Genomic DNA, 25,978 nt, shown 5'->3' with positions numbered 1-25,978 from the left:
TTATACAGGTCTGAGGAAGAGAAAGGCCAGTACTGGAGGGGTGACAGCTGGTTGGGTCCCGCAGGAGCTCCATACTCTCTTAGCGGGAGCGCCACCGTGGTATCAGGCCCGTCCGGAGTGGCTCCGCGGCGGCTTCGGGTTCCAGCGGAGGGACCGGAGCCAGTCGCCCTCCGTCCTGATTGCGATCCTGGAGCGGGGGAGGGGTAAGGGGGAGGCGAGAAAGGGGGCCATTCGGGAGGAGGCTCAATCTCAGGGTAGACCCTGGGGGGGGCCGAAGGGGTCTCCGACTCCGCTGTTCGAGTTGATTTCGATTTCTTTCGTGTCTCCGCATCTTGTAGCGCCAGGACTCGGGGGCCTAGTTTTTCCGCTTTTACCCATGGCTTAACCCACGGGAGTGGGTTCTGCACTAGATCCTGCCACACTGTAATATATGGTCGTTGGTCAGGATGGGACCCCGGTCTCTCCTGGAAAACAATAGCCCTCACCACGAGAATAACAGTTAGATTAAACGTCCCCTCAGGGGGCCAACCCACATTGAGGGAGGGCCACTCAGAGGTGCAAAAAGTCTGCCAACGCCCTTTTTTTATTTCTACCGACAAATCGTGCGCTCTCGCTCTCACTTTAGTCCAGTGGTCTAAGGTCAAAGAGAGGGGGGTCGTCATAGTCTGTCCCATCCCGTCAAATGAGGTCCACGTGAATCTAACAAAAACAGAACAATGAACACCAAAAACACAGCAAGACATAAACAACTTTGCCCGGTTGGTGTCTCTACAAGCCAACCGAAGGCGGTTTCAGACGGGAGGGGTTTTCGTGTCCTCCCTGGGAAAAAGAGTGCCGTTTCTTTTTCTACCTGAAAGGGGGTAGTCAGGCTTTCCTGACTCCCCTTGTCCCTTGGGGCGTCCCCCAGGGTTGCAGCCTGCAGTTCCCAGCACGTCTGCCACTGCAGCCGCTCGGCCCTCACGGCCCGAAGCGGCGGCTGCCCAGATACCGAGACCAAAACAATGCTTCACGGCGCCGCACACACTCACACACCCAGTCACTCAGGCTTACCTCCAAGGGGTCTTCGGAGTCTGGGGTGACCGCGCAGATCTCAGACGAGCCCCCAAATGTAGGATCCCAAAAAGGAAATCCAACTCCAGTCTCGGGAAGGCGCGGACCCACAGACACAGGAGACCGAGCTTGATGCAAACGCACGAGGTTTATTAAGCGGAGCTCCGGGTCGACACGTATCTCTCGCAGGAGACAGAGGGGTCGACCCCGAACCTTAAGGGGCAAGCTCTTTTATAGGATTCGGAAGCATAAAGCGGGAAAAGGTTGGCGCGGTCTTACATGATTGGCTAATTTAAAACATTTAAACAGTTACATTTTATGGCGCGAATTGCTATGGCGCGAAGCAATTATCAGGTTACACACACGCGTCCCCATCTGGACCCCCTCCACCCCGACCCTCCCAAACTTATCCCTCTGGAGCACTCTCTTGTTCTCAATTTTCCCCGAACAGTTTAGGGCGAGTCTTCTATGAATAAAGTCAGTCAGGATCGATAAACGTTCCCCCTTATACCAGGAATCCTTAGGGTGTGGAGGTGCCTGTCTCTAAGATATTAACTTTTAAATTTTTAATATAATTTACTTCCTTCAACAGCAATTTTTTTTTTTTTTTGGTGAGGAAGATTGGCCCTGAGCTAACATCTGTGCCAATCTTCCTCTATTTTGTATGTGGGATACTGCCACAGCATGGCTTGATGAGTGGTGTGTAAGTCCGTGCGTGGGACCTGAACCAGTGAACCCTGGGCCACCGAGGTGGATCACACAAACTTAACCACTACACCACTGAGTTGTCCCCCCTCCCACAGTATTTTAATGGAGCTACTTTTCCTCGGACACTGGTAGTAAAATCACATATAGTGAAGATAGAAATCTTAAATATTCCCCTTCTTTAAAAAAGTTTTTATTGTGGTAAAATATACATAAGATAAAATTTACCATTTTCACTTTTTTTTTTTAGGTGAGGAAGATTGGCCCTGAGCTAACATCTGTTGCCAATCTTCCTCTTTTTGCTTGAAGAAGATTGTCCCTGAGGCAAAATCTGTGCCAATCCTCCTCCATTTTTTTGTATGTGGGATGCTGCCACAGCACAGCTTGATTAGCAGTGTGTAGGTCCGCACCTGGGATCCGAACTGGTGCACCCTGGGCCGCTGAACCTAACCACTACACCACCAGGCCAGCCTCTATTTTCACTCTTTTTAAGTGTACGATTCAGTGGCATTAAGTGTATTCACACTGTTGTACCACCATCACCAGCATCCATCTCCAGAACTTTTTCATCATCCCAAACTGAAACTCCGTACCCATGAAACAATAAAACTCCCCACTACCCCCTGCCCCCAGCCTCTGGCAACAACCATTCTACTTTCTGTCTCTATGAATTTAACTACTCTAGGTACCTCACAGTTAAGTGGAATCATGCAGTATTTGTCCTATTGTTGGAATATTCTTTTTTCAAAGTGAATGAACTCCTCGTTAAAGATGGCTTTTAACCCCACACTTTTATCTCCGGGCCCTCCCAATACCCTACTAAAATAATAGCAAAGGAGGTAAAAGGTACAAATCCACAGGAAATGGGAAACCACCAAGAGATAAGACATTTCAACAGAATTATTCAAAATGTAAAATAGAGGGTAGATGAAAAGAACAAATACTGTGTAATTCCACTTATATGAGGCACCTAGAATAGTCAACTTCATAGAGACAGAAAGTAGAAGTGTGGTTGCCAGGGACTGGGGAGAAGGGAGAATGGAGAGTTAGTGTTTAACAGGTACAGAGTTTCAGTTCGAGCATGAAAAGTTCTGGAGATGGATGGTGGTAATGGTTGCACAAAAATGTGAATGTAGTTAATGCCATTGAACTGTACACTTAAAAATGGTGAAAATAGTAAATTTTATATTATATATATTTTACCACAGACACACACGAAAATAGATAGTGGAGGTAACTGATGAAGCCAAGAAGAAGAGACCAAGGACCAGAATGCACATGGTAGGGTGTGGGGAGGGGAACAGCAGCCAAGTGGGGAGCAAACCATCCCTTGGACTCCCACGTGGCTTGTGTCTTGTAAATGACCAGTACTGCAAAGGGTAGGAGTTAGGCATGGGGCTGAATCTTACTCCCTTCCCTACCACTCTCACATAGCGGCCGTGTGGTGGCCTGACATGCAACCCCCAGAAAAATTGCAGGAGTTCTTCCCTGAAAAAGAATTGAATGCCTCAAAACTTTCACAGTGTGTCATTTAGAGGTGCACCAGTTAAATGTCTAGAGAGCAGCTTCCCACCAGATGATCTTAAGTGAAGCCCTTCAGTCAGTGAGTCCACTACAAAGACAGAGGCCTCATCACAGAGATGATTTACGATCTCCTACTCATATATGCTCCAATGGTCACCAGACTTTGGCGAAAGCCTCCAACATGAAAGACTCACTCTAAGATAAGCAAACAAAAACATAACCAAGAGGCAACAGGTGTCTTCATACTATGGAGCTGTCAGTACAGCAAACAGCACACACAGTCAGAATGGGTACTACCTGGACACAACGGGCCCACCTTACATTGTATACAGCCTGGACCTCAGTCCTGCATGGAGGAAATAAAGACAACTCGGGAATGGGGAAGAACTTTAAAATATCTCTAAGTACTTGCCCTGTGAGATAAACCTTCATTTATCATACCTGGAAACTGACAGATAATGTCTGAAATAGAAGAATCAAGAACTGGTGATGTAAGCATTTTATGTAGAACAAAATAACCACCAGGAGAAACAGCTGAAGGAGTTCAAAGTGGTTGCCTCCATAGAACTGCAGCCAGGCAGAAGTAGCCGGGAAGACCGCTCTGCTTCATGAGCCCTCCTGCGTGATTTGATGCTTTAACCTTATGCATGTATGAGTGGTACTATGATTTTTTTTTTAATTTCTTTTTCAAAGAAAATGACTGGAAGTTTTTTATTCCTGTATCATTTTTTCATTCTGGAATTTTCCAATTAAGCTTTTGGCTAAACACCTACATATGATAATGGTAATTATTCAGGAATCTGGAGGTTTGTAAAAGCACTGTGTGCCATTAGAGTAATCAACCTCAGCTCTAAGACATCTTGACTTTTCGGGATAATCACACGACACTGGAGGCCCAGATGGGGTGAATGAGAAAGCCATGGGTGTCTGCCATATAGTAACAGGAAAACATCACCCAGAACTACTCAACTGCCAATTGAAATTTGAGTGTTAACTTAGTACACAAGAAATACATCAAAATGCTTGGATTTGCAGCAAAGGTTTCACTTTAAAAATAAAAACACGGGTGCAACTGTGAAATCCTCCAAAACTCATTTTAGGCCTTCACGTATTAAAATAGAAACTTTAAAGCGAGGAGTAGTTACTTCTATAATTTCGATTATTTTAAATGATCACCTCAGACTGTGAGCACATTTGTTTAAAATTCACGAAATATAAAAGCTAACTTACCTATTACTTTACCTAAACCAGAACTTTTCCATGTGTACTCTGTACAAGTACCTGACAGGGCGAAGAACGCAATATTGGAAAGGCACAAATAGTCCCTGGTCCCACCACAACCAACAGACCAGGATAGAATACTACCTGAGAAAAAGGGGAGATTGTGGGGGAGGGGCGACTAGCGGGGACATGGGGTGCCTTTCAACAGACTCCTGGAAGGCGCAGAGACGCAGGGCCCCCTGGGATGTGGCAGCAGGGCATGGGCCTCCTCTGCCCACGTCTAGGGGAGGCACCGGTCCCAGGTTGACCCGACCGTTACTGGGAGCCGGACGCGGGGGATCTTCATCGCCACCGCCTCACCGGATTTCCACCCTCCAACCCCACGTCGGACCCCATCCACACCCACTGCCGTCCAGATTCGAATACACGGAGGGTACGGCGTGCACGAGTCGCACCACCAAGTAACGCTGCCACCAGGGTGGCCTTGATGGTGGCAGTTGAGGAGGAGACTGGTGCGGGGCGGGGGGGCAACAACCGAGGTATGCATGCCAGCGGTGATGGCAACCACCCAGAGATCTGGGATCTCCGGGACCGTAGGACAGGAAGGTGGAAGCAGCCTGCACACCGGGCCCTGTCTCCCATCCTTCCTCCTCTCCCCGACTACCGCCCAGCCCCTCCGGGAGCCCAGCGTCCTAGCGTTGAAGCCGGGCAATCAGCTGCGCATGCAACGGCCACCGGCGAGCGCCCATCCCCACCACCCCGGCCTCACAATGACCAGCCGCGTTGCTAAGCGACGTGACCCCGAGGCTCTGAGGGAGCGGGCCGGCCCTGAGGCAGTGTCTAGGCTCAGGCACATGCTGTGGCCTGTGCTTTCCTGAGCTGGCGGTGGCCATGTTTTCCAGTGGGGCCTTCAGATGGCTAGGTGGATGGAAGGCAGGCAGGCAGACAGGCAGGAAGGTAACAAAGAAGGAAGGAAGGTAGGAAGGTCAGAAAGAAGGAAGGAAGGTAGGAAGTTGGGTCAAAAGGAAGCAAAGAAAGATGGATAGCTAGATGAATGGGTGGTTGGGGCTCCCAAGAGTGGAGGAAGGCGGGGCAGGGGCCTGGCTGACTAAGCAGGATCAGGAGCCAGGCAGTGGTATCCCTTCCTCAAGTCGGCCTTCAGAGGGTGCCTGAGACTGTCTGACACACCCTCAAAGACGTCTGCCCTGTGACCCCCGAGAGAGGACTGCCCGTGTGCTTCTGGGAGGCTTTGCTCGCTCAGGGGCTTCAGCACCTGGAGCCACAGGCCGAGCCCCTGGAGCTGCCCATCCTGATGGAAGGATGACACTTAGCCGCTGGGCCTGGACATCCTGCAGTCCCCATTCCTCTCAGTGACTTTGTGCCTGTGTTGCTGTCTTTCTGCTATGTGGCTGAGCGTCAACTCTTTCTTTTCCTCCTTGGAGACTCTTCCTGGGTTTTCTTGAGGTGTGCCTGGCTTGGCGAGGGCTTCAGACCAGAAGTTGTGGGAAGCGCCTCTCCATCCTGAGACACACCTGTCCAAACACAAGAACACAAGAAGACCTGATCAGGACCTCAGTTTACACTCGGAGGAAAAGTGGCCAAAGAGCTCAGAGAAGGTGCTCAGGACTCTAATGCCACCCTACTGCCCCCCTTCCCCCAATGCTCCAATCTTCCCCAACACTAGTACCACGATCAAGAAGAGGAGAATTGCTTTGGGACGGCAGGATCCACTCATCGGCAGGCTTTATGGCCACATCACCACGCACCCACTGCCAGTAGAGCTCTCTGTTTTCTGCACTTCTACCAGCACTTCATCTCCGGGCTTCCACTCTTTTTCCTGGGAAGTGGGTCCCTAGGGGCTGAGGGTGGACTGGGCTTGGGAGGGTCTTCGCTACCAGGGTTTTTCCTTGGTAAGCACTCTTTCTCTCCGTCTCTCTCTCTCCCTCCCTTTTTTTCTTGTACCTTTTTCGGGCCTGTCTCCAACCTTCTCAGACCTCGGGTTGGCGCTCTGCACGGTTCCCCTTGTGGTCCTGGATAGGATATTCTTGATCGTGACCCCTCTGGGGGTTCTTCCTGCGGGCCAAAGCATGCCTGGGGGTTATCGTCAGTCTGGGAATCTCCAAATACTGCCTCAGAAACACACCCTCTCCCTCTCCATCTCCATCTCTTCTTTTGCCGGATCCCGATGCCACAGTGTCCAAGCCGCTCTTTCTATCCTCTGTACTTCTGCTGGCTCTTCACTCTTTCCCATGATCCTGTGCTCCTAGGCTAGTGTGGGAGATCAAGATTTGGCCACCCTGAAATATATCTCTTTACCTTGATTGTTTTCTCTGAGGGACATTTGACCTCCCCCACTAACTGCCTAAAGAATTTGACATGGTGGCTCCTTCCTGGAACAGATTTTCTATCATGATGGCTGTAAAGATAATGTAGGATAAATGTTACAATAGGAAAGGCACCAACAAGCCCCTCTTATCGGAAGTTCTGTCTCTCTGGCCACATTCTCTGGATGGCCTTGCAAGGAGTTGCCAGACAAACATTTACATTTACAAGGGAAATCTCCATTTGTAAAGGTATCTCCCTCTCTGTTTTGGGAAGAGGGGGGGGGGTGGCCTCATTTCTAGAGGCTTATCAATATGGAAGGTGAGGCCTTAAATCTACATAATAACCTTACTCTTGTTTACTGTGCTTTAGTGGTAATCTCCTGTAACTGACTCCCCCACCCCCAAAATCCTCCTTTGTCATTGGCTGAACATGGCATTTAAGACAAGAATTTCTGCTATTGTGTGGAGAAACGCAGTGTCCCTGCTTTCTCCCATGTATACATGTTATTAAACTTGGTATTATTTTCTCCTGCTAACCTGTCTTGTTAATTATTTGGCCAGCCATAAGAACCTTAAGGAAAAGGGCAGAGGGAGATTCCTCCTCTTCCCCCAACAGCTAGGGTGCACTCCTTCTGGCCCAGTGGGTTCACTTTTCCTTCAGCTGGGTCTCACCTCTTCTTCAAGCCTTCTGCTCCACTTGTGGCTTCTGTTCTCCTTCAGTCACGGGCACACCTCTTTTCCATTTCCCTGGTCCGTTTGGTTTCATTGTTAAACTCAGAAGCGAGACTCCCTTCCCTTTCCAGACTGAAAACATTTGTCTTCTGTGTCTTTCACCTGTGTCTTCCTCGTATGCTCGTACCTCCCCTGGACCTATCCACGAACCTGTCGTTCGGCATAATTCACGTCAAGGAAAACGCAGGGATTTCCCTTTGGGGTCTCACGACTTCTGGCGGACGTCCCCGGAGGTGGGCTGCTGCCGTCAGCAGAACTCGGAACACCACGGGAGGGGTCCGAGCCCGGAGAGCCCTTGAGAAACTCTTCCTGACAATCCCGGGGCCTGGAAGAAGCTGCTCCTTCTTCAGCGTGCTTCCTTTGAGATCGGCCGGAGCCCCTTGGGGATTATCCCCACTGTGGAGGTGACAAAGGCCTGACGCGGAGGATTTGCGTCAGTGGCCCGAGGGCCCAGCAGCGCTCCCTGCCTTTGCTGGGTCTCCGCAGCCGGGTCCTCGGCGGCCATGCCCAGGTACCGCCTGAGGGCAGGGGGTGCCTTGGGGCGGGGCGACAGGCGGGAAGGGCGAGGCGGCAGTCAACACATTCGCGGAAGGCACGGGGATAGGCAGGGCCCTGGGCTGTGGCAGCAGGGCACGGGCCTCCTCCGCCCACGTCTAGGGGAGGCTCGGGTCCCACGGTCAGTAGATGTGCGGTTGAAGCCACCGTCACGTGGGGCGGGATTCTGGGGATCTTCATCGCCCCAGGCTCCCCGGATTGCACCCCACCCGCCCCCCATCAGAACCCATTCCCACCCGCTGCGGTCCGCATTCGGGTCCAGAGAGGGGCCCAGCGGGCCCACGTCTCGCCAACCATTAATGCTGCCGCCCAGGTGGCGGTGATGGTGGCAAGCAGAGGGGCGGAGTCTGGGGGGGCCGCAGCGGCGGCGGTGGCAGGCACCCAGAAATTTCGGATCTCCGGGACCTTACAAGAGGAATGCGCAGGCGCCCTCCCCACCTGCACCCCTCTGCCACACTTCCTCCTCTCCTCCACCACTGCCCGCCCCCTCAGGCGGCCCAGCTTCTCAACGCCAAAGCCGGCCAACAACTGAATCAACTGCGCATGCGCGGGCAAGCGGCACCTCTGGCCTCACAATGACCAGCCCCGTTGCTAAGCGACCTGACCGCGAGGCTCTGAGGGAGCGGGCGCGCCCTCTGGCGGTAGCTAGGCGCCGCGCCACATCCACAGGCTGTGGCCCGTGCTCTCCTCAGCGGGCTCTGGCCCATGTTTTCCACCGGTCCTTCAGATGCCTGGATGGAAGGAAGGCAGGCAGGAAGTTAGGTCCAAAGGAAGAAAAGAAAGATGGATAGATAGGTGAATGGCTGGTTGGGGATCCCAAGAGTGGAGGAAGGCGGGACAGGGGCCTGGCTGACTAAGCAGGATCAGGAGCCAGGCAGTGGTATCCCTTCCTCAGCTCGGCATTCAGAGGGTGACTGGGACTGTCTGGCACAGCCTCAAAGAGGCCTGCGCTGTGATCCCAAGAGGGGGCCGCCCGTGTGCTTCTGGGTGGCTTGGCTGGCTCAGGGCCTTCTGCGCCTGGAGCCCTAGGCCGAGCCCACGGAGCTGCACGACCAGTTGCGGGGATGAGGCTTCCTCGCTGGGCCTGGGCATCCTGCAGACCCCGTTCTTCCCAGTGACCTTGTGGCTGCCTTGCTCTGTTTCTGCTGTGCGCCTGAGTGTCAACTGTCTCTTTTCCTCCTTGAAGTCTCTCCTGAGTTTTCCTAAGGGGTGCCTGGCTTGGCCACGGCTTGGGACCAGCAGTTGTGGGAAGTGCCTCTCCATCCTGAGAGACACCTTTCCAAACACAAGAACACAGAAAGACCTTATCAGGGACTCATTTTACCCTTGGAGGGAAAATGGCCAAAGAGCTCAGGGAAGGTTCTCAGGACTCTAGTGTCACCCTACCACGCTCGTTGCCCCAATGCTCCAATCTTCCCTAACCCTAGTAGCATGATCAAGAAGAGGACAGTCGCTTGGGGACGGCAGGATCGACTCAGCTGCAGACCTTATGGCCCACTCATGACTGCCCCACTGCCAGCTGAGCTGTCTGTCTCTTTTGGCCTACCAGCACTTCACCTCCTGGCTTCTGCTTTTTTCCTGGGAAGTGGGTCCCCAGCGGCTGGGCTTGGGGCTGGGCGTGGGGCGGGGGGCATCTTCGGGACCAGGGTTTTTCCTTGGTAAGCGTTCCTTCTCTTCGTCTCTCTCTCCCTCCCTTTTTTTTTTAATTTTACTTTTTTCAGACTTGTCTCCAACCTTCTCAGACCTTGGGTTGGCGCTCTGCACAGTTCCCCTTGTGGTCCTGCATAGGATATTCTTGATCGTGACCCCTCTGGGGGTTCTTCCTGAGGGCCAAAGCATGCCTGGTGGTCATGGTCAGTCTGGGAATCTCCAAACACTGTCTCAGAAGCACACTCTCTCTCTCTCCATCTCTTCTTTTGCTGGATCCCAATGCCACAGGTGTCCGATGCGATCTTTCTCTCCTCAGTGCTTGTGTTGGCTCTTCACTCTTTCCCATGATCCTGTGCTCCTATGCTAGGATGCACTCGTTCTGTCCCAGTGGGTTCACTTTTCCTTCAGCTGGGTCTCACCTGTTCTTCAGCCTTTCTGCTCACATCATGGCTTCTGTTCTGGTAAGTAATCAGTATTTTTTAAAATATCTTAGTAACACTACCAAAACCCCATGCAAATCAGCCCCCACTCATACAAACGGAATTCACCTAACGTACAATTAATATCATATTTGTTTTGGGATAACCCGTGTGCCAAGCACAGTAATGGTCCTTAATATGAACGTGCCTGGGCCTCAGACATGGAAAGTGACTTGATCCCAGCCGTAAACAGAAACTGTCTCAGAACTGGGGCAGATTTGCCCCACAGACAAGTTTTACCTGGATTGTGCAAGGTTTTAAGCATTTCAAATTAGTAGCCGTTATTTCAAAATCAGGAACAACCACTCCATCTCCACAACAGATTTCCGATTTCTCTTGAAATCCTGTAAGTTTTGGCCACACTAAGCTTAGTAGAATTTCCCTCTATGGATGGGACAGACACTATCCTTTCCCCACCGTTCCCATCCAGCCTGCTTCGTGTTGCCAGGTTACATGCCTAGCACCTCTTCATATCTCAGTTGCCACTTCTCTCACTAAAGTCTGTGAGTAGAAGTACATAGATTTGGTCTGGGATCTTCTGACTCTCCAATGCCCCATTTTGCCTTTTTTTTTTAATTATGGTAAAATACATATGACATAAAATTTACCATCTTAACCATTTTTAAGTGTGTAGTTCAGTACTGTTAAGTATTTTCACATTGTTGTCTATCTAATCTCCAGAACTTTTTCATCCTGCAAACCTGAAACTCTGTACCTGTTAAACAATAGCTATTTCCTCTTCCCCCATTCCCTGGCAATCTCCATCCTACTTTCTTTCTCTATGAATTTGACTACTCTAGATGTTTTATATATGTGGAATCATATAGTATATGTCTTTTATGTCTGGCTTATTTCACTTTGCATAATACCCTCAAAGTTCATCCATGTTGTAGCATGAGTCAGAATTTCCTTCCTTTTGAAGAATGAATAATATTCCATTGTATGTATAGACTACATTTTGTTTACCAACTCATCCATGGATGGACACTTTGGTTGCTTCCACCTTTTGGCTATTGTGAATGATGCTGCTATGAACATGGGTGTGCAAATATCTCTTCGAGACCCTGGTTTCAATTCTTTGGGGTATATACCCAGAAGTGGAATTGCCAGATCTTACAGTAATTCTATTTTTTAAATTTTTTTAAGGAGCTGCCATTCTGTTTTCCGTAGCATCTGCACCACACTTTCTGCCTTTTATTTCAAAGTTAGGAAGAATAGTAAGACCCAAAGTGTTTCTATTAAACCATCTATTGTTAAATCTGGAAGGGCCACAGTGAGCGTCCAGTCCAAGGCTTTTGTTTTACACAAAAAGGAGACAGAGGCCCAGAGAACCAGGTCCCTTGCCTCCAGGTTTTGTGTTTAGACCACTGTCCCTGCTCGTGGTTAGGCTCTGGGCCCCACAGCTCATTTCTGCAAAGAGCAGCCTCCTTGCTCAGCTCAACCCCTCCTGCTGCAAGGTGGCTTTGAGTATAAGCGGGCCGTCGTGGACTGCATCATCAACATCATTGAGGAGAACTCAGAGAGCAAGGAGACAGGGCTGTCACCCCTGTGCGAATTCATGGAGGACTGCGAGTTCACTGAGCTGGCTACTCACATCCTGCATCTCCTGGGCCAGGAGGGGCCCAAGACCAAAAACTCCTCTAAGTCATCCACTTCATCTATAACTGAGTGGTCCTGGAGCACAAGGAGGTCCCGGCAGGTGGGTCTGAGCAGGGCTGAACTTGGGCTTTTAGCTTCATCGTGAGTAGACTGCCCTAGCAAAGGGGCTGGAGCCCCCAGTGGGGACATGGGCACTTGGTGTTCTTGCCTCACAGGCTCAGTTTTATATAATATTGTAGGAAGGACCAGCGATGCTTAGATGTCATCTAGTCGAATGGTTCTTCTTCTTTTTTTTTTGTGAGGAAGATCAGCCCTCAACTAACTTTCAATGCCAATCCTCCTCTTTTTGCTGAGGAAGATTGGCCCTGGGCTAACATCTGTGCCCATCTTCCTCTACTTTATATGGGATGCTGCCACAGCATGGCTTGACAAGCGGTGCATCAGTGCACCTGAGATCCGGGCCTGCAAACCCCGGGCCGCGAAGCAAAGCGCATGCACTTAACCGCTACACCACCGGGCTGGCCCCTAGTCGATTGGTTCTTAACCTCTCTAATTTGTTTTGTTGATTTTTTTTTTGTTTCACTATATGTTAGTGTTAAACTTTTTTTTTTTGCTGTGCAAGGTTTGTCCTGAGCTCACATCCACTGCCAATCTTCCTCTTTTTGTATGTGAGCCGCCACCACAGCATGGCCACTGACAGGCAATTGGTGCATGTCTGTGCACGGGAACCGAACCTGGGCTGCTAAGTGGAGCACGCCGAACTTAACCACTAGGCCACGGCCCTAGCTTTTTTTAAAATAATAGCTTTATTGAGTTATAATTCACATACCATAAAATTCTCTTTTAAATGAGCATACAATTCAGGGTACTAACATCATACTCTTAATTTTATTTTTAATTTACTCTTCTTTTCTTCTCTTGCCCACTGGACAGATTTTTCTCTTTCAGCAATTGATATTCATTAAGTAATAGCTCATTTTCTCATTGTATTCATCTGAAACTTAAACTGCAAATTGAGGCCATTTGGATACAGAAGCTGAGAAGCCTGACCTCGTGGCCAGCTTCTGTGGCTTCAGCATAGTTAATGCTGGAAATGGTTCCTAGAACTGGAGAATGGGGCTGCCTTCTCCATGAAACAGACGAGGAAGTTGAAGCCGGGTGGTGCTAAGATCCACCCAGAGCCACTCACTGCGTCGGCGGTGGTCTGGGCCTCTTGGGTCAGGACTGCTGGCTCCAGGGCTCTTCTGCCCGAAGACCCATTCCGAGAACTGGAAGTGCCCAAGCAGTGAGCTGTCAGATACATCAGGTCAATCACATTTGCGTCATAAACACAAGTGCTGTGAGTGCTCTGGCCAAGCTTGGAGTGCAAAATGAAGAGCTGTTACCCAGAATCTTGGTGTTATTGAAGAGGAAAGTCTGGGCCAGAGGGCCCTGGTGGATGACAGTGTTTCCTTGGGCCCAGGTGGCTTTCCTTTGTCTCTTTTTAACTAAAAAGTGGGAGAAAAGTTATATAACTATGGACTGTAAGTAAAAAATAGAAAGCATAGAAAAGCAAGAAAAACAACGTCATGCAAAAACCCCTCCACCCAGACATGACCATTATTAAATTGAGTTATTTTCTTTTTTAAAAAACAACTTTATTGAAATATAATTCGTGAACCATACAAATCACTCATTTAAAACGTATGTGATGGTTTTTAGTATATTCACAGAGTTGTGCAACTGTCACCACAATCTAAGTTTAAAACATTTTTATCACCCCAGAAAGAAACTCTGTTTCCATTAGTAGTCACTTCTCCCTCCCCTCAAACCTCCCTCCCCGCAGCCCTAGACAACCAGTAATCTACTTTCTATCTCTAGGGATTTGCCTATTCTGGACATTTCATATAAATGCAATCATACAATATGTGGCCTTTTGTGTGTCTGGCTTCTTCACAATGTTTTCAAGGTTCATTCCTGTTGCAACATGCTCCAGTACTTCATTCCTTTTTATTGCCAAAAAACATTTCATTGTATGTATAGACCACATTTGGTTTATCTATTCATCAGTTGATGGACATTTGGGTTGTTTCCACTTTTTGGCTCTTGTGAATAATGCTGCTATGAAATTCATCTACTGGTTTTTGTGTGACATGTTTTCACTTCTTTTGGGGATATATCTAGGAGTGGAATTGTTGGGTCATATTAAATTCTTTTTTGACATATGCTGTTAGATACAGGAAATTGCCTCCCTTACTGGGTGGGCTTAGGGAGTGGGTCCAGGGAATATAAATATGGCCACCTCCTAGTTAATTCATTAGAGTCTTATGGGCCCCTCTGTACATGTGATGCCTTGATACCACATCTGGGGCCTGAGCTGTTGGAGCTTAAGGAGACCTTCTTCCTCTTACCACCTTGTGATGAAGCCCTGCAGGATCCTTGTGGGGGCCCAGTCAAGAGTACCCTGTGTTTCAGCTGCAGGTGTGTGATTGATGATGACAGTGAAGTAAGGGACTGAGACACTTTTATTTATTTATTTATTTATTTTGGGTGAGGAAGATTGGCCCTGAGCTAACATCCGCTGCCAATCTCCCTCTTTTTGCTAAGTAAGATTGGCCCTGGGCTAACATCTGTGCCCATCTTCCTCTACTTTATATGGGATGCCGCCACAGCATGGCTTGACAAGTGGTGCATCAGTCTGGGCCCAGGATCCAAACCTGCGAACCCCAGGCCACTAAGTGGAACGCGCAAACTTAACCGCTATGCCACCAGGCTGGCCCCGAGACTGAGCCACCTTCTATCTCAATGTCCTAGAGCAGAAGCAGAAGGCCCTCAATGCAGGCTATATCCTAATATCCTAAATGGTGAGTCTTTCCTTACCTGTCTTTGACCCAGCCACCTATCGGAGCTGTGGCTCTTCTCATCATGCCAGAGCAGGCACACCCTCCTTTGGCAGGGGAAATCTGAGCAAGAAGCTCTTGGCTGGACTTTCATGGCATCTTCATGGCATCATTGTGACCTCAGGAGACCATGGGTCATGCGGTTCACACCAGTGTGGGTGGAAACAGCCCAGTGAATTGAAACGCTAGTCATTCATACAAACCTCTGTGGTATTTGCATAGTACTTTACCCTTTTTAAGTCACTCTTGTATATACTTTACTCCCCACACCAATTCTATGAAGGAGGATGTAGATGAGAAAGTGGAGGCTCAGAAGGTTAGGTGGTTTCTCAAGGTCATACAACCTAGTCCCCAGGGCCTCAGTCTTCTATGGTGGATCTCTGGTGCTCATTCTACCATGTGTTCCAGGCAGAGTGACCTCTCTCCCACTGGCCTCTAGGTCTAACCATGTCCATTCCTGGTCTGGAGAGGCTCTGCAGCAGTACACTCTAGAACCATCAGAAAAACCTTTTGACTTCAGGTCTGTGCCCCTGGCCACCATGCCCATGGCAGAGCAGAGAATAGGTAAGTAACACCTGTGCTCCTTTCAGAGGCCCTCAGGTCCGTGCCTCTGTTGGAGGGTCTGCGTTGGCCGTGAAGCCACTAAACCTAACCAGGAGGAATGGGGTTGTGCTGGGAGGAGGGAATAATCCTTTCTCCCCCTGGCTGCAGGAAATGGAGATACAGACACACAAACACTTGCTCTCTTTCTCATATATTCTGTACTTTAAACTCTCTCAGGAGGATAGGAAATTATAATCCCTAAGTAATAGCACTGTGGTCAACACCACGCTGCCCCATTACTGGAGTTGTTGGTCACCACGTGTATTTGCTCCTGCCAAAAGCACCCCATCACAGCAGCCAAGCAGCATGAGAAAGTGGCAGCCACCCGGCAAGAGATCTTCCAGGGTGAGTAGCAGTGCTCAGTGGGGTCTTTGGGACCTGGACTTGGTCTCCTCAACTTTAGGGTAGCTGCTTTCCCCAGGAGAACTAAGAGTAAGAACTGTCTGTTGTGGGGTCTGTCCTGAGTGCTGGGCCCTGAGAGTACTTTAGACAGCACATTCAACTCTCCAGTGGAGGTTATTAGGTCCATTTGGTATCTGAGGAATTGGAAGTTTAGAGAAAGTGGTTTTCCCAAGGTAGCACAGAAGAGAGTGGAGGGGCTGGAATTAAGACCAAGACCAAACTGGCTCAGAGCTGCCACTCAGCCTTGGTTCTGAGGACTCAGGTCCCTGGAGCCCAGCCAAGTTCAGAATGTCTGATTCAGCAGAGTTCAGTCCAAAGACACTGGTACTTTTTCTTGGATTCCAGATGTGTTCAGTCCACGTTGTCTTGTAAGGCTTTGTTTAGATATTCATCTATTCCTCTGGTCTTGCCTTTTTTGAGGGGAGAGGCTGTGTATCTAATTGCCAGACCATTTTATCCATTGACTTCCTACCTTCAAGGACTAGCACATACTCCTCTTCCTTCGTGAAGCCCTCCCTGATCTCCTAAGCTCATCACTCCTACCTCAGCTCCTCTGTCTTCTCTTAAATAGTTCTGTGTGGTTCTCCACATGTATTTTTATTTATTTCTCACAGCATTTAGCACAGTGGTTTCCTTCCTTACAGTAGGCTCCCGGTTATTGTTGAATTAAATTAAATCCCCCTTTTTCCATTCCATTCCAGAATACTGTCTTCTGTCAACATATTATTTTTCAGATTCAGCAAAACTAGGATCCTGACCTAACTGGGATCACTCTAACCCAAAACTTTTCCTTCTGTGTTAGTTTCCTCTTGCTGCTATCACAAATTATCACAAACTTAATGGCTTAACACAACACAAATTTATTATCTTACAGTTCTGAAGTCACAAATCCAAAATGGGTTTCACGGTGTTGGCAGTGCTGAGCTCCCTCTGGAGGCTCTAGGGAAGAATCATCTCCTTGCCTTTTCTGGTTTCTGGAGACCACCTACATTCCTTGCCTAGTGACCCCTTCCTCCATCTTCAAGCCAGCAGCATAGCCTCTTCAAGTCTCTCTGACTCTGAGCCTTCTGCCTCCCTCTCATAAGGACCCTTGTGATTACATTGGGCCCACCCAAACAATCCAGGGTAATCTCCTCATCTCAAGATCCAACTTAATCATATCTGTAAAGTCCCTTTTACCATGTGACATAACATACTCACAGGTTCTCGAAATTAGCTCATAGACATCTTGGGGGCCATCATTCCGCCATATCTTCCAAAGGAGACTCCTCCTGAGCCTCTTACAGGGTATCAGTTCCATTTTTAAACCATCTTCCAAAGCCTAACATTTATTATCACATAAGTGCCAGGAATTTTGCTAGATCTTGACATTTATTGCCTCCTTTATCTTCGCAACAACCTTGTAAGCAAGATTATTGTATCTATTTTATTGATGAAGAGTCTGAAACTCAGAGGCATTAACTGATAGCTACTAGCAGACTCCCCCAGGTAGTTAGTGCCAGGTCTAGAAACTTGATGCCCAGTGAAATCAATTCCCATAGAAAAGCACTCTGATGGCTGATGATCATGGTGGCCAGAAGTTCCTCCTAATATCTAAGCTGGTTCTTTCTGGGCTTTTTATTGCCTGCACATTCATTAGATACAGTGCTTTGGGCTGCAGAGGGCTGAAGCAGTCACATAAGCTGACTCTTTTGGGGGGAGAAAGCAAAATAATAACAATAATGCCTCTATCCCTGAAACATTATTTTTTTTTTATTTTATTTTTTGGTGAGGAAGATTAGCCCTGAGCTAACATCCTTTGCAAATCCTTGTCTTTTTCTGAGTAAGATTGGCCCTGGGCTAACATCCGTGCCCATCTTCTTCTACTTTATATGTGGGTAGCCTGCCACAGCATGGCTTGATATGCAGTGCGTAGGTCCGTGCCCAGGATCCAAACCTGCGAACCCTGGGCCGCCCAAGAGGAGTGTGCGAATTTAACCACTACGCCACTGGGCCAGGCCCCCTGAAACATGAATTGAGTACCTTCTAAGTACAGAGCAAAGTAGCAGATCCCTGGTCCCAGGGCACAATTCCTATCCTTATAGAGTTCAATTTAATTGGGAAAACAAGTTGAAAATCTTAGCATAGTGGTCTTCAAATATCAGTATACCTAAGAGTCATCTGAGGAAACTTGTTAGAAATGCAGATTCCTTGGTCCTGAACCCAGAGATTCTGATAGAGCAGATTTGGGATGGGCCCAGGAATCTGAGTTTTTAACAAGCTCTCACCCCCAGGTAAATCTGACACAGGTGATCCTCGCCTACAGTTTGAGGAATCCTGCACCTGCCGTAGAACAGGGAAGAGAGCAGCAGCTGTAGCCACCATAGGTGGACGCCATGTGCAGACAGCTGCCAGATGCCTCATTCACCTGGATGGGCCAGAGGGCCCAGCCCAGTGCTGGACCCTGGTTATGGCGTGTAGGGCTAGGCCTTACCAGATGCCCAAAGACCACTCTAAGTTGGGTTTTCTGCAATATGCTGAATCTGAAACATCTCCCTATTGGCCGTTTGTCTTAACTGACAAATGTATGGGACCAGTTTATTCTTTTGCCTGATTCTGTGGCTACAACAGCATTCATCTCATCCTCTTAGTCTTTTCCTAATCTCTACCTTCTTTTATTTTATTTTATTTTTTTAAACATTTTTTTGTGTGTGTGTGAGGAAGATCAGCCCTGAGCTAACATCTATTGCCAATCCTCCTCCTTTTTTTTCCCCCAAAGCCCCAGTAGATAGTTGTATGTCATAGTTCCACATCTTTCTAGTTGCTGTATGTGGAATGTGGCCTCAGCATGGCCGGAGAAGCGGTGCATCAGTGCACGCTCGGGATCCGAACCCGGGCTGCCAGTAGTGGAGCGCGCGCACTTAACCGCTAAGCCACAGGGCCGGCCCTCCACCTTCTTTTAAGAATCCTTGCTGAGCTAAAGTTGAAGGAGTCTCCAAATGGATTAGGCCTAGGACAGTGGGGTCTCCCAGTCAGTTTATCGTTTCTGAGGTCTTTCATGGAAAGAGAGGAGGAGAGTGTTCATGGTGGGTGGTACAACTTGAACGAAGTTAAAGAGATGAGAAAATGCATCAATATATTTAGGAAATATTGAGTAAACAGTAGTATAAACATATCCATCCATCTCAATAAAGTGAAAGACCTTGAGAATCAGGCATGAGCATTTATTAGAAGCCATCACAAGTTGGTCTGGGAATTGAAAAGCTTAGTGAATGTGTGGCCTCTGGGTTTCAGAGTAGTTGGAGGCAGCGCCAGTGTTCCATGGGCTGGGGCCCCTCTTCAAGTCCTTGCCTGAGCCTGTGGCCCTCACTGAGTCAGAGACAGAGTATGTCATCCACTGCAGCAAACACACCCTCACTGACCACATGGTATTCCAGGAGAGCAGGGAGGGCTGAGGCCCTGCTGGGGCCCAGCCCAGGGAGTAGTCCCAGGGCTGACGGCTCCTATAGGGTTATGGCACCCCCACACTGTGTTGGTTGGGAGCCCAACTTGCTGACAGGATCTGCCACCAGCTGGTATGTCTCTTGCACCGTTGACCTAGGGCCTCTCTGGCTCCTGAGTGTCAGCATGGAGACGGGGAGCCTGGGCAGGAGGACTGGAATGGGAGTCATTTTGGCCCATGGGGTGAGAGGTAGGACCTGGCTCTTCCTCTGCAGCAGGGCTTGGACCTAGAGCAGTGTCTAAGCAACCCCTCTCCTCCTTGGTCCAGTTTGACTGCACAAACACACTCAATGACCAGACTTTGGAGAATGTCATGGTGCAGTGGAGCCCACTGAGGCCTGTGAGGTGCTCTGCTATGTGCCTGCCCAGAGCCTTCTCTACAACCAGCCTGGGACCTGCTACAACTGGTGGCACTGCCTACAGAAGCCCCCACAGCTGGTAAGCCTCTCTCCAGATACAACCCTGGCCTCGTGGGAGCCCTTGGGATCAGGATGAGGTGGGGCAGCTTGTTTACTAGCCATTGGTCTCCCGTGAAAGCTTCAGCTCCTTGATTTTAGTCCTGAGAATAAGAATGATGGCTAAGTCCTGGGTACTTTTCATACATTATTTCATCCTCATAGAGGACCTAAACGGATGAGTACTGCTATCCCTATTCCTAGATGAGGAAACTGAGACTCAGGTGAAATGACTTGTCTAAGTTCACATGGCTGATAAGAGGCACATCCCAGGTCTCTCTGGTTCTCAAACTAGTACTCTTTCATTATACCAGGAAAGTACAAAGACAGACACAAATACTGAAACATCCCAAATCCACTCCTCCCAAGGAAGCCACCAGCTCATTCTCCAGGCCTTGGACAGTGGGCCTATGACTATTACATGGACATAGCCATCCTGCAGCATCTCTGCTTCCTTTTTTCTTTCCCATGACGGGACTCCTTGGACCCATGACTTGACTCTACTGCCCTCCCTCAAGGTAGCTGTTCCCTATGCAGACTTGTGGGTTTAGATGGCATGTTGCTGCTACTGATAATGTAGCAGGGACCTAGAGAGCAGGCTATGGCCACCTGCCCTCTGGAGGAGCTCGTCCCCCGCAGTGCCTGGGGACATCGTGACCACCCAGTCTTTCTTCCCTGCAGTGGCCTGCACATTCAGCTGCATGATGAAGTTCACTGTCAAGGACTGCGACCCCACCACAGGGGACACTGACGATGAAGGCTATGAGGATGAATATGTGGTAAGAAGCTAGTGTCAAGTGGCTCAATTTTGTGCCTGAGGCTGCAGAGCAACTCCCTACTGGAGCTGACAACCAGACTTGAAGCATTTTCTTGCTGTTTTTGGCTTTACAGCTTTCTTTGAAAGAAACTTTTTTTTAACTCAAAAAAAATAGGGACTGGCCAGGTGGCATAGTGGTTAAGTTTACACACTCCACTTTGGTGGCCCTGGGTTCGCAGGTTCAGATCCCAGGTACAGACCTATGCACTGCTCATCAATCCATGCTGTGGGGGCGTCCCACAAAATAGAGGAAGATAAGCACAGATGTTAGCTCAGGGCCAATATTCCTCAGCAAAAAGAGGAAGATTGGCAACAGATGTTAGCTCAGGGCTAATCTTCACCAAAAAAAAAAAAATGCTGCTGTGTAAAAAGAAAACTTGGGAAATATAAAAACAAAGTATAAACAAACAAGAAAACATTACCCATAGTCTTTAGGAGTTTTTTGCAGGGGGAGTTGTACAGTTGAGGTCGTTCTGTACATAATACATCTTACTGTTTTCACTTAAAACTATAGTTAAGTATTTTCCTGTGCCATTACAAATACTTCATAAACACAATTTTTAATGACTGTGAAATACTCTGTTTTATAGATATAACTCGCTGGACTGTGTATTCCCTTAATGTTGGGCATTTGGGATTCCAAATTTTCACTATAAATGCTGCATTCAACATCCCTTTAGGTGCAATTTTTTAATTTTATCTTATTGAGGTCATATTGGCTTACAGCATTGTGTAAGTTTCAGGTGTCCATGACTGTATTTCAGTTTCTGTATAGACTGCATCGTGTTCACCACCAACAGTCCAGTTTTTATCCATCACCATACATAAGTGCCCCTTTACCCCTTTCACCCTTCCCCCACCCCCTTGTCCTCTGGTAATCACTAATCTGTTCTTATCTATGTGTTTGTTTATTTTCCACATATAAGTGAAATCATAAGGTATTTGTCTTTCTCTATCTGACTTATTTCACTTAGCATAATACCCTCAAGGTCCATCCATGTTGTCACAAATGGCACGATTTTGTCTTCTTTATGGCTGAGTAGTATTCCGTTGTATATATATATACACCACATCTTCATCCATTCATCTGTTGGTGGGCACTTGGGTTGCTTCCATGTCTCGGCTATTGTGAATAATGCTGCAATGAACATAGGGGTGCATATATCTTTTTGAATTATTGATTTCATGTTCTTTGGATAAATACCCAATATGGAAATAGCTGGGTCATATGGTATTTCTATTTTTAATTTTTTCAGAAATCTCCATACTGTTTTCCATAGAGGCTGCACCAGTTTGCATTCCCACCAGCAGTGTATGAGAGTTCCTTTTTCTCCACGTCCTCTCCAACGCTTGTTATTTCTTGTCTTGTTAATTATAGCAATTCTGATGGGTGTGAGATGATATGTCACTATAGTTTTGATTTGCATTTCTCTAATAATTAGTGATGTTGAGCATCTTTTCATGTGCCTGTTGGCCATCTGTATATCTTCCTTGGAAAAATGTCTTTTCATATCCTTTTCCCATTTTTTGATCAGGTTGTTCATTTTTTTCTTGTTTGGGTGCAAATTTTTATCTGCATTTCAGGTTATCTCCTTAGGATAGATTCCTAGAGATAGAATAATTGGGTCAAAGGATAAGCAGGATTTTAAGATTTTTGATTTATTTTGTCAAATTGCTTTCTAGAAAAACTGGGTCAGTTTGCATCTGCTGGGTAGTCCTTTGATGCACTGAAATAGCCCTTCAAATTCCACCTCTCTGAGCTTGGATGAAACTGAGTGCAAGCTCATTCTGGGGTTTGACCATAGGGCAGTCGCTCAGTGCCATCTGAGTGCAGATTGTTATTCTCAGCCCATGGATGGACATTGCTAGAGCTCCTCATGGCTAGAGGGACAGTCACGGTGGAATACAACTGACATGCACAGACAGTCTGTGTCCTCCTAGAGCCATTGTTGAGGAGGGGACTTCTCTGAGCCAACAATGACCCTACGGGCAGGAACTGCCCTAGGACCAAGTGAGCTCCTTGGGAGAGCTGGGTCTGAGGCAGTGTTCCTACTGTGGGAGCTGAGTACTACTTATGTGCACCTTACACATCCAGGGTAGGGGCTCAGTGAAGATCTGTTGGGTGAATGAATGGGGAACCTTTACATACAGTCAGTCCAAGATGTGGGGAAATATTATGTGCCAAGTTCAGGGAGGACACAGCTTATATGGAAGTGGGGATCCAGTATATGTCAGGCCGAGAGGACACAGCTGAGGTAGGGGGGAGGATCTGCTGAGTCACCGGAGTGACAGAGCCATAGGAGGCAGACCTCTGTGAGTGCTCCTGTGAAGTCCCGGATCCTTGAACCACTGATTCTAGGTGGGCTTCAGAAGGGATGTGATCTTGCAGCTGACACCCTAAGGGGAGTACTTGGTCTGGGTGTTTTCCGATGAAGGGACACCACTTGGCTGTGAGCACCTTGAGGACAGGTAACCGGTCAAGTTGCTGCATGTCCCCAGAGCCTAGCACAGTGCTCAGTGCCCAGCAAGCACCTGCTGAATGTGTTTCAGGAAGGGATGAGCAGTGAGTTCAGAGCAGAGGCCCAGAGGTGTATAGAGCAGGGAGTTTCTCCCCTCAAAGTATGTCCCTAACTTCCCCCTCCAACTCCCCAGCTGGAAGACCTGGAAGTCACTGTAGCCGATCACATCCAAAAGGTCATGAAACTGAACTTCGAAGCAGCTTGGGATGAGGTAGGAAAGGAGTTTGTGAGGGAGGAAACATTCATCTAGTTGACCATCAAGACACTTGAAGGTAAAATCCCTGGCTACTGTTGATGTGCTTCTCCTCTTTCTCCCCTCCCCACTCCCTGCCCCGCAAGGATCCAGGGCCATGTCTAGAGCATATAATTCAGATGCCACTTCATTAAAAGCCCCTCAGAGCAGTGTTAGGGGGTGGGGGAGTGGTGGTGGCACAAAAGGGAGACAGGATCTATGGTTTGATGATACTGGGATTTCTCCCTACTGAGGCTGTGGGCGATATTGTGAAGTTGCTGGGGATGCACCCTTGTGAGAGGACGGACAAAGTGCCAAATAACAAGAACACCCACGTGCTGCTCCTGGCTGGCAAGCAGCGTTTCTGGGTGGGAAGGGCCTGGATAGCTCGCAGCCTGGATGCCACTGCAATCTGGGAATGCACTCCCACTGAGAACACGGGGATTCAAACTTTACAGCACTGAAAATTCACCAGGTGAAAAAAGACCTGCAGTGAAATGTCTCCCTCCTGACCCTTGCTGCCAGTCATCCAGTTCCCTTCCACAGGCAACCAATGTCACCGTTACAAACAATGCCGGCATGTCCTTCCAGTGATTTTATGGATAGAAAAGCTGATACAGACATATTTCCCTTTTTTTTTTTAAAGATTTTATTTATTTATTTTTTCCCCCAAAGCCCCAGCAGATAGTTGTATGTCATAGCTGCACATCCTTCTAGTTGCTGTATGTGGGACGCGGCCTCAGCATGGCCGGAGAAGCGGTGCGTCGGTGCATGCCCGGGATCCGAACCCGGGCCGCCAGCAGCGGAGCGCGTGCACTTAACCGCTAAGCCACCGGGCCGGCCCATATTTCCCTTTTTTAACTCAAAAGTTTATGTACAAATAGTATACATACATTGTTCTGCACTTTGCTTTTCATGTGACAGTACATCTTGGAGATCTTCCCTATCGGTACATACAGTTTCCTCATTCTTTCTTTTTTTTTAAAATTGTGGTAAAAATATATGTAACATAAAACTTACCATTTTAACCATTTGTAGATGTAAAGTTCAGTGGCATTAAGTACATTCACATTGTTGTGCAATTATCACCACCATCCATCTCCAGAACTTTTTTATCATCCTAAACCGCATCCTCATTCCTGTTTGTAGCTGCCTCGTATCCCACTGTATGATGTTCCATATGTTACAGAACCGGCCATATTGATGAATGGTTTAGATTGTTCCAGTCCTTTGCTATTACAGACAGGGCTACAGGGAAGAATCCCAGACATACACATATACATATATACACATATACTTCATTTTGCTCATGTGCACTGAGGATATCTATAGGATAAATTTCCCAAGGCATTACCAGGTCAAATTGCATTTCTCATTGTGATAAATATTTCCAGTTGCCTTCGATAGGAATTGTATGCCTTTCCTCCCATACTCTGGACAACACGGTATATTATCATATTTTATGATCTTTGCCAGTCTGGGTGAAAAATGGTATCTTAGTGTAGTTTTATTTTACATTTCTTGATTGAATAAAGTATATTGAATAAAGTTAAGTATCTTCTCAAACGTGAAGTGCCATTTGTATTTCCCTTTCTGTGAATTGTTTTCATATCCTTCATCTAATTTTCTACTGGGTTGGTTGGTCTTTTCTAATAGGAATGGGATTTTAAGCATTCATCATGGAAATTTTCAAACATATGCAAAAATTGAATAGCATAATGAACCTCCATGTGCTCATCTTCCAGCTTCAACAACTAACAGCATCTGTACCCTTACTCCTTCTCCTTCCCCCAGATTATTTTAAAGCAAATTCCAGATAAAGCATTTTGTATGTACATGTGTTTGTATCTGTATGTTTCTTTAAGAGATAATGACCTTTCATTTAAGCGGGGGCAATACAGTTATCATACCTATAACGGTGAACAAAAGGAAATGGGAGTTTGGTTTTGCTGAGTGTTTATAAACAGGGTTGGGAGGGAGCTATGCTTCAGTGCCCTGCTCACAGCTGACAGCCCCCAAGCTCAGTCCCCTGGGTCTTGCAGACACCTGCTCTGCGGTTTTGTCATGTGGGGCTGTCCCTTCATCTGTGCTCTTAGATTCAACCAATGTGTGAGAAGCCTGCAACATCAGATACAAGCCTTACATGTTCATTAATTCATTTGAGATTGGCAGAATCTTGAAATCATTTTGTATTACTCCTCAGCTTTGTAGTTGAGGATACCACAGCTCAGAGAGGTAAAGTGACTTGCACGGAGCCTCAGGGCTTTCAGCCCAGCTCTCCTGGTTCCAGGCCCACTCCCATTGCACTGCACCAGAGCTACCCCGATCAGCTGCTGCCAACGCCACCCTCAGCCTAGCTCTGCCGCCCCCTTCTGCTTTGCACACTTGTACTTCCGGGGTGCTCATGACGTCCTGGTGCGCTCTCGCTGCTGCTTTTGGACACAGTAGCAATGCAGGTGACAGCCAGAAGTTCGGAGGAGCTGCCAGTAGACATCATCTTGGCATCTGTGGGCTAAGAGGCCAGCCTGCATAGGCCCTACTCCCACCCTTTTCCCCCCAATACTAGGCAGAAGTCACACCTTCCTCCTGAACCCAGTGGAAACTCGTTCTCAAGCCTCTGTATTCAAAAACAGTTGAAAAGGAATCATGGAGGATTTTTGATTATTGTTATTTAACTCCTGCCCCAGGACTGCTAGGGGGTAACTTTTTATTTTTTTAAATAGGGGATGATTTTCTTGTCCTAGAACTTGCT

General features: G+C 48.0%; 1 pseudogene; it reads left to right on the top strand.

Moving 5' to 3' along the window:
• Nucleotides 1–8,686: 8,686 nt before the first annotated feature.
• Nucleotides 8,687–25,742, top strand: LOC101395110 (coatomer subunit gamma-1-like; annotated as a pseudogene).
• Nucleotides 25,743–25,978: the final 236 nt, after the last annotated feature.

This window comes from Ceratotherium simum, chromosome 33 (genome assembly GCF_057802395.1).
Source record: "Ceratotherium simum simum isolate JZ-2026a chromosome 33, ASM5780239v1, whole genome shotgun sequence".
NCBI lineage: Eukaryota > Metazoa > Chordata > Mammalia > Perissodactyla > Rhinocerotidae > Ceratotherium > Ceratotherium simum.
Note: the sequence above shows the minus strand (reverse complement) of the source record. Positions and strands in the feature narration are given on the sequence as shown.